Source organism: Ambystoma mexicanum, chromosome 6q (assembly GCF_040938575.1).
Source record: "Ambystoma mexicanum isolate Mex_15411 chromosome 6q, UKY_AmexF1_1, whole genome shotgun sequence".
NCBI lineage: Eukaryota > Metazoa > Chordata > Amphibia > Caudata > Ambystomatidae > Ambystoma > Ambystoma mexicanum.
Genome location: NC_090937.1, coordinates 858,141,270 through 858,149,246, shown reverse-complemented (window position 1 = coordinate 858,149,246; position 7,977 = coordinate 858,141,270).

Below are 7,977 nucleotides of genomic sequence, written 5' to 3'. Positions count from 1 at the left end.
TCATGACAAACTGCTGTTAAAGCAGGGCATTCAGTACACGGATGTTTAAGAGGCTCAAGAGTCTCATTACAAAAGCTGCATCAATACACGGATGTTTAAGAGGCTCAAGAGTCTCATTACAAAAGCTGCCCAGTCTATTTTATTTCGGGTTTTGGCTCTGTCCCCCCGGACATCACCAGTTGGACAAAGATTCAGTTTCATTCTGAGAACAGAATTCCTGCCTTTGCAATGGGCGCTTCAAAACCTTAAAACCTTTAAACAACCAGTAAAAATGAATGATAATTAAGCCATGCATACCCTAAGAAAACCTCCCTATTTAAAATCCAATCTCTTTCAAAAAGTTTTTGTCTCGTTTTTCTTGGATTAGAGGCCAGCTCGTGAGACAAGTAATTCATCTTCAGCAGTAATTCCTCACAGTTCTCCCTCCAGGCTACAAGGACTGTGCTTGCTTTCTTCATCAATACGTCATTCAGTTCAATATATAGAGACACGTGCAAGGGGATGACATGCGCTCATATATCTACAAGACCTTGCAGTCAACCTCTGCTTGAAGGGAGACCAAGCCCAATTCATGGCTCATGCCTGCCACAGGGACCTAATTGGGCAAACAGCGGATTTTCCTCCAAACCATGGCTTCCAATTTGCTCCAGTCTATACCTTTGGCACAGGTTTCAGCTCCAAAGGTCAGACGTGGAAGTATTTTCTGCTTATAGAATTTAAAAACATGTGAAGCAGAAAATCGACCAATTTTTAAATCAAATTGTCATAGCTGAATGGCAGCTGCTAAAAACTTAAAGTGTTTTTTACAATACTGCTTTTCTTGTGTAGATATAGTTTCCAAGATACTTCAAACGCTCAACCACTTCCAGGTTTTGTTCCTCTATTTTCCAATTAAGATGTTTCCTTTTGGACTTTTCTACATTCAGTATTAAAACCTTCGACTTTAGGATATTTGAATGCAAGTCCGGGTTGAGGTCCAGGTTCAAGAAATGTGAATTTAGATTTTCAACAGACGTCTGCAAACTAATTGGAGTCTTAAGGATTTTAAAGATGCAGCACACTGCAGACCAGGACTCTTTCTACTGGCCAGGGATGCAGCACACAATTAAAATGTTTTTAAGTTTATTACATACAGATTACATTTTTGAGAAAGCAGCCAACCCGTCTCACACCTCCCTTAAAATACACCCCGTGTCTCAATGTACCATGAACCAGGCTGGTGTGTAATAATGACAGTTTTATTTATTTATTTTTTTATAAAATTCAAACACATTCAATATAGGGCAGCAATCACCATTGTGGTGATAAATACACAGTAAAATGATAGAATACACTTAGTTTAACCTTCTAATATCAGATACACAATGTACAAATGAATGATAGCAAGATTACTTTTCGGGTAGTATTTTCAAATAGCACCACAGTTAGGCATTCCCCTGCAACACTCCCCCAAACCCTTGTTAACCAAATTGTGTGTGGGTGGAGAGGACTAGCAAGGAGTCAGGTATGAAAAGGGAGCAAAATGGCGCTCAGAATGACTAAATAGTTATTTTACATGTGCACTTGAATGGCTAAGGCAAGAATGTGCGTGGCTGTACTAACGAGGCAAGAAAACTCACAAGCTACAAGGCAATGTACTAATAACGGGCGTACAGTTTAGAAAATCGACTTTGGAAGAAAAGAAACATTGCAGCAAGAATCACACGTGGCAATATTGCAATTTCTTCATTTCACGGGTTTAAAATAGGCAAACAACTTCAGAAATGAGCTAAACAATCAAAATCGGAAATCGTTTTTTGCGGATGAAGAACACAGGCACATAACAGTGACTCTTGATGGTGACAGGATGGGGTTCTTTGTAGGAAAATTAAATGGGATTTTCTAATGAAAGCAGTTTCATGGGCGAAATCGGTATTAAGAGGAAAATGACAGGTTCTACTGAAACTATTTTTTAGTGGCTAGATTATTAAAGAAAGACACTGCCTGTGAAAAGGTTAATTTGCAATGTTAACCCATTCACGCAGTGTGCCTCTTTATATGGGAAATAATTAATTTATTCCAAGTAGTACTAAGGACTTATATAACGGATTGAAATGATTTGGAAAGAATTGCGCTAACACATGGTGATTAACACAGATTTTCCTAAGGACAGGATACACAGAGAATTCTAACAATTTAAGATTTTACTAGCGTATTTAAAGGATTTCTATGAGATTGGACATAATATAAGGTAACAAAGCAATAGATGCAGCTTGTTGGTTACTGGGGAAGGGTAATACTTACAAAAAGCACTTGAATGGATAGTTTTGACAGCCAGCTGGGCCACTGGCCAACGGGACAGGAGTATGGTCACTGCGCAGCAGCAGCTCTCCTCTCGGGACACTGCGAGACAACCAGGGCCTGGTCTCAGTGGACAGCGGGGTTCATCATCTGGGCGAGGCAGGTAGCTGGGCAAAGCAGGTATGGTCAATGGATAATCCCAAAAAGGGTTCAGCAGCCTTTCCGCCTTTCTCTCTGAATTATTGGGATTTTTTGTAGGCTTTAGTTCTGGATGGTGGTTCTGCCTGGATAAGAGGTACTGCATGGATCTGGATCAGCTACCCATGGCCTGGCACTGGAATCTGGAATCTTGCAGGGTGAATGTGGAATGTCTGGATCTCTGGATGTTGCAGGTTGGATTTTTGAATGGTGGATTTTTTTAATGTCCTGAATTTTGAATGTCTCCTCCTTATATAGGCCGGATGACATCAGAGGATTTTTGTTATGTGGGCAGAACTAAGTTGGACATACCTCTAAGATCGGATAGGTCAGCCTGAGGAGGTCGCCGCCTCCCTGTCAGCAGATTGGACTGAAGGAAGTGACTCAGTTTTAGTGTGTGTGTTTTTATTAGGTGCTTTGTTATACCACAGTTACTTTTGCCGAAATCAGTTATGAAACAAAACACTCATATTTATAAACATCACCCATATAAAAATGAGATAGGCAAAAAAACATATTTCACACTGAACATATTATTCCTAACCCCTAATTTGTGCGATGCAGTTTAGTCCTTCTGGCAATCCTTTGCAATTTCTATGGCAAATATTTCCCCTAAAAATCCACAAAATGGGTATACTAGAGGTTATCAATGTTGTAAATGTTTGTATTTAAGTTTCATAACTGTACCATGTATGCTTCCCCTGGCAATGCCACTTTAATGCTGTTCGCATCCCCCACATGCTAGGAAGTTCCACATTGTCTTTTTCATGATTCGCTCCCTTTCGCTCCTGTTCCCACCACTTGGGGGCATGATTTGGGGTTTATTCCCTACTGGACTTTCCTTCCGAACCTTATGCTACAGTACTGTGATGAATTGGGAGTGCTAAATTCTTAATTTCCAAGCTGCTTCCCTTCCGGATCCATACCAGGTTTTTGGAAGCTAGCCTGCTGCTTTGATCAAATGACTATGCTTCCCAGAATACCTGGCCCACTGCTTCACCTCCACCCTTGCAGGACAAGGTTGGGTGGAGGATAGGCAACACCCATGGCTGCAGGTGCAGCAAGCAGCACACCTGAATTTGCCCTTTGCTGCTGTAAACCTTAATGCTTTAGTCTTTCCTCTTTATAGATTTAGCTTCCTGCCTTTATCCTTGGATGGATGGGGGAGGTTTCCCTTTGTAATTTTGTTTTCTCTGATCCTGTTCCTTTACTTTATCTTGGAATCCATTCCAGGTTTTCCCTTGCTCTTCTGCATTTATTTCCCATTGATTATTAGGTGTGGTGTGCTGTTGTAGCTAGCTCCTGTGTTAATGCCTATGTTTTCCTAACTATTCTGTAATCACTATTCCTCCTTGCCCCTTGTCTTGAGTCTTATGTATTTAGTTATCCTCTCATTGCTGTTATAGCTTTCTGGGTCCCTGTTTGATCAACAGGGTTCGTGGGCTTTGCTGACATTCAAGTGGTATTTCTCGTCCTCGTGAGTAAGTTTTTAAGTTCCTTTATTCAATACCATCAAGAGCGTTAGCTCACAGATCCTGTCATTGCTTGCCTTCTACGTGGGCTTAGTGCTGTCAGTACCTGTAACAGCAATTGTGGGTAAGGAGCTTGCCGACATTCCTTGTAATCATAAGGTGCTTCTACGTGCATACCCCACATCCCTTTTCATATATTTGTATGGTTGTCACACTCTATTTGCACTCCTGGGTTTTAGTACACCTGAGTCTTGGTTCCTGTGTGCATGTTGTTTGACTTAAAGCTATTCACTGTGTGATCTTGTTCACATTTCCCTTGCCATATTCACTGCCTTTGTCCTCACGTGACAGAATGACCAGCACACTATTCCCATTGAATAGGGCAAATTTAAGAAAGAAATGCAGCAAACCCTCTAACAAGTTTGTACAGAAAGTTTCCCCTACATTTATCTGTGACAATCAAATCACTAGTCCTGATCTAAATAAATGAACTCCTCGTCACAAATGGGCATTTACATGCAGAGTATTTTTCCCACAGGATGGCCCATCTTAAATTGCCTGATCCTAGTTCTGTCTTTTATTCTGATCCAGATTCTATGTCAGCATAAGCCTTAGAAGCAGAAAACAACACACTGGTAGGCTTATTACACAAGAGTACCTCTGTTGTTGAACCCCATGATTCCAGTTGTGCTTCACCTCAGATTAAACAGTTTCATGATCCAAACATAAAGATTGGAGGGGTTCCTTGCATAACGTCTGTTTTCTACCCTCACTCTATAGCATACTCCTCTGCACAAGTACATACTGTAGTCCCTAATGCCAAGAGGTCTGATGTCAATAGTTTTCTTAAGGGAAACACAGACCAAGTTGGTAAGAGAGAGAGAATAAATCACAGAACCTGTAAGCAGTAAATGACAATGTACAATCGGTGCACATCCTTATTGCTAGTGCAGGATCCAGCCCTGAGGCCACCATGCCTCCCACTGTGCCTACTGATAGGGATGTACAGTTAATGCAGGGCATGCTAAAAGCTAAGCTTGCGGAGTTAAAACAAGAATTAATATCTTTGCAAGAGGAGAATAAAACCTTACAGTTTTTACTGAATACACCTCAGACTTTATCCGCTAATGTTTATGAAGTGAACACTGTTCAGTCCCTGAGTGCAGAGACTTTAGTAAACCATGATATTTGCCAATATGTAAAAACTAATGGGAGTGAAAATCTTTCTTCTAGCACAGCGCTTAATCAGGGCACAGTTTCTGACAATTGTCCTGCTGTTTGTCAGGGATTGCAGCTAGCTGAAGATTTACTAGCCACTCCTTTACCTAAGATTTCCAGTGTAGCAGCTCATCATAAACCTGAGCTAGCACACATGCAAGCTTTTGATTTCCAAACACAATACCCAAGCGTCGCCTACATAGATTCAGTTGCTACACTAGGCTTAGGCTCTGCTCTTGATCCAGCTGCTGAGACTGAAGTAGATGTTCCAGCTGATGTGGAAAATGATGCTACCTCTGTGTTCACTCTTCCTTCTGCCAATTTTGGTCACAACAAACAGTCAGAGACAGTACAGATGTCATGTTCTGATGGACTCATTCCACAGTATACAGAACCAGACACCCGGCAGGTGATTCCTGAACTGTTGATTGTTAATCTGCCACTTTCAGAAGCTAAGACAGATGAATAGACAATTGACCAAATCCTGATTAACAGAGACTTTACTATGGTGATTCCTCTGGTTGATTTTGACTTCTACAAAGAAAGAGACTCTGTGTCATGCACTAAGGAAAGGGACTGCAAAGGTACAGCTCAGTCTTTGGATACTGGTGCCAAGGAGTCTACTATCCAAAAGGTGCCTTCCATTCCTGAGCCACAAATGTGTCTGTCGACTTCTGAGACTTCAGTCTGTCCTCCTACAACCATTGACTTTTCTATGATCCAGTCCACAGCTCTGCAGTCATCTTTGGCAGACGAGTCTTCAATCAATAAACCGCTGCCATGTCTGCCATTTGCTCAAGAGCCTCCACCATACACGTGGTCAGTCCAAGACCTTGGCATGTTTGTCTTCAGCTACCAAGATTGCTCCACCTTGCCTGCCTTCAGCCTCAAAGTTTCCTCTGGTATGCCTGTCCTCAGCTACAGTGACTCATCCAGCAGATTTTCTTCAGTCATAGAGCCTTCGGCAGTCCATCCTAAGTGCATGTCTTCAGTCCCAGAGCCTACTGCTAGTTTGGCTTCAGTTCATCAGAAACCTGTGTCCTGCTTAGCCTCGCTGCCAATATCAGAGGTATGTCTGTCTACACCATCAGATCCTGCTGCATTTTCTTCTGCTCCAGACATTCCTCCTGAATCCCAACCATTTACCGCCGATGAACATCCAGCCTGCCCTTCTTATGCTTCAGTGGGATCACCAGAATGCCTGCCTTTTACACAAGATGAACTGCTTGACTTTAGCATCAGAACCTCCTGAATATGCAGCATCAGAGTTTGAGACTTTTGCCAGCATGCCTGCAATTTCCTCACCTCCCACATGTCTGGTCTCGGCAGAAACGCTAACAGAGCATCTACCATTATCTAATGCTTGTTGCACTAGCCTGCCTTCCTCCTCAAGGACTTATAAGTGTCTGCTCCCAGTGACTGAGTTTCCTGGCCCTTCCTACTCTGCTTCAGATCGTGCAAGTCCTTCATGTCTTTCTTCAACCCATGAGTATCTTCCTCACCAGAAGCCAGCCTATGACTCTTCTAGACTGCAGCCTGATTCTATGCATTCCAGTTCATCTGCCCGGAGGCCACCATTTCCATCAGTGCCACCTCCAAAGAAAAAGCACTCCGATTATGGAGAGAAGATGCCTTGTGCGGGTGGTGGGCACCAGAAGACGACTGCCACGATTTTCTCCCTTCGCTCCCATTCCCACCACTTAGGGGCATGATTTGGAGTTTATTCCCTACTGGACTTTCCTTCCGACCCTTATGCTACAGTAATGTGATGAATTGGGAGCGCTAAATCCTTATTTTCCAAGCTACTTTCCTTCCGGATCCATTCCAGGGTTTTGGCAGCCAGCCTGCTACTTTAATCAAATGACTATGCTTCCCAGAATGCCTAACCCACTGCTTCATCTCCACCCTTGCAGGACAAGGTTGGGTGGAGGATAGGTAACACCTGTGGCTTCAGGTGCAGCAAGCAGCACACCTGAGGCGTGTGCTCGTTAAGCAGCTTTAAAAGCCTCAGTTTGCTTCAGTCCAGCGCTGGTCATTGATGCAGTGTTCCTGTTTGTGACTGGTCCCTTGTTCTTAGGTTTGTGCCTAGTTCCTAGTTTCTATTTCTTGTTCCTTATCCCTGGATTTCGAATTTAATGTGCTAAATTGTGATTTCTGCTTCCTAGATTCCTTTTCTGTCTTCCTCTGTTTGTAGGCAGCATTTGTCAGTGCTTTCCTTTTTGGTGCAGCCCAGTTTGCCTGTGTTCTATATTTGCCCTTTGCTGCTGTAAACCTTAAGACCTTAGTCTTTCCTCTTTATAGATTTAGCTTCCTGACTTTTTCCTTGGATGGGTGGGGGAGGTTTGCCTTTGCAATTTCGTTTTCTCTGCTCCTGTTCCTTTACTTTCTCTTGGAATCCATTCCAGGATTTCCCTTGCACTTCTGCATGTATTTCCCATTGATTATTAGGTGTGGTGTGCTGTTGTAGCTAGCTCCTGTGTGAATGCCTATGTTTTCCTCACTATTTTGTAATCACTATTCCTCCGTGCCCCTTGTCTTGAGTCCTATGTATTTAGTTATCCTCCCATTGCTGTAATAGCCTTTCTGGGACCCTGTTTGATCAACAGGGTTTGTGGGCTTTGCTGACATTCAAGTGGTATTTCTCGTCCTCGTGAGTACTGTTTTTAAGTTCCCTTATTCAATATCATCAAGAGTGTTAGCTCACAGATTCTGTCGTTGCTTGCCCTCTACGTGGGCTTAGCGCTGTCAATACCTGTAACAGCAATTGTGGGTAAGGAGCTTGCTGACTCTTCTTGTAATCATAAGGAAC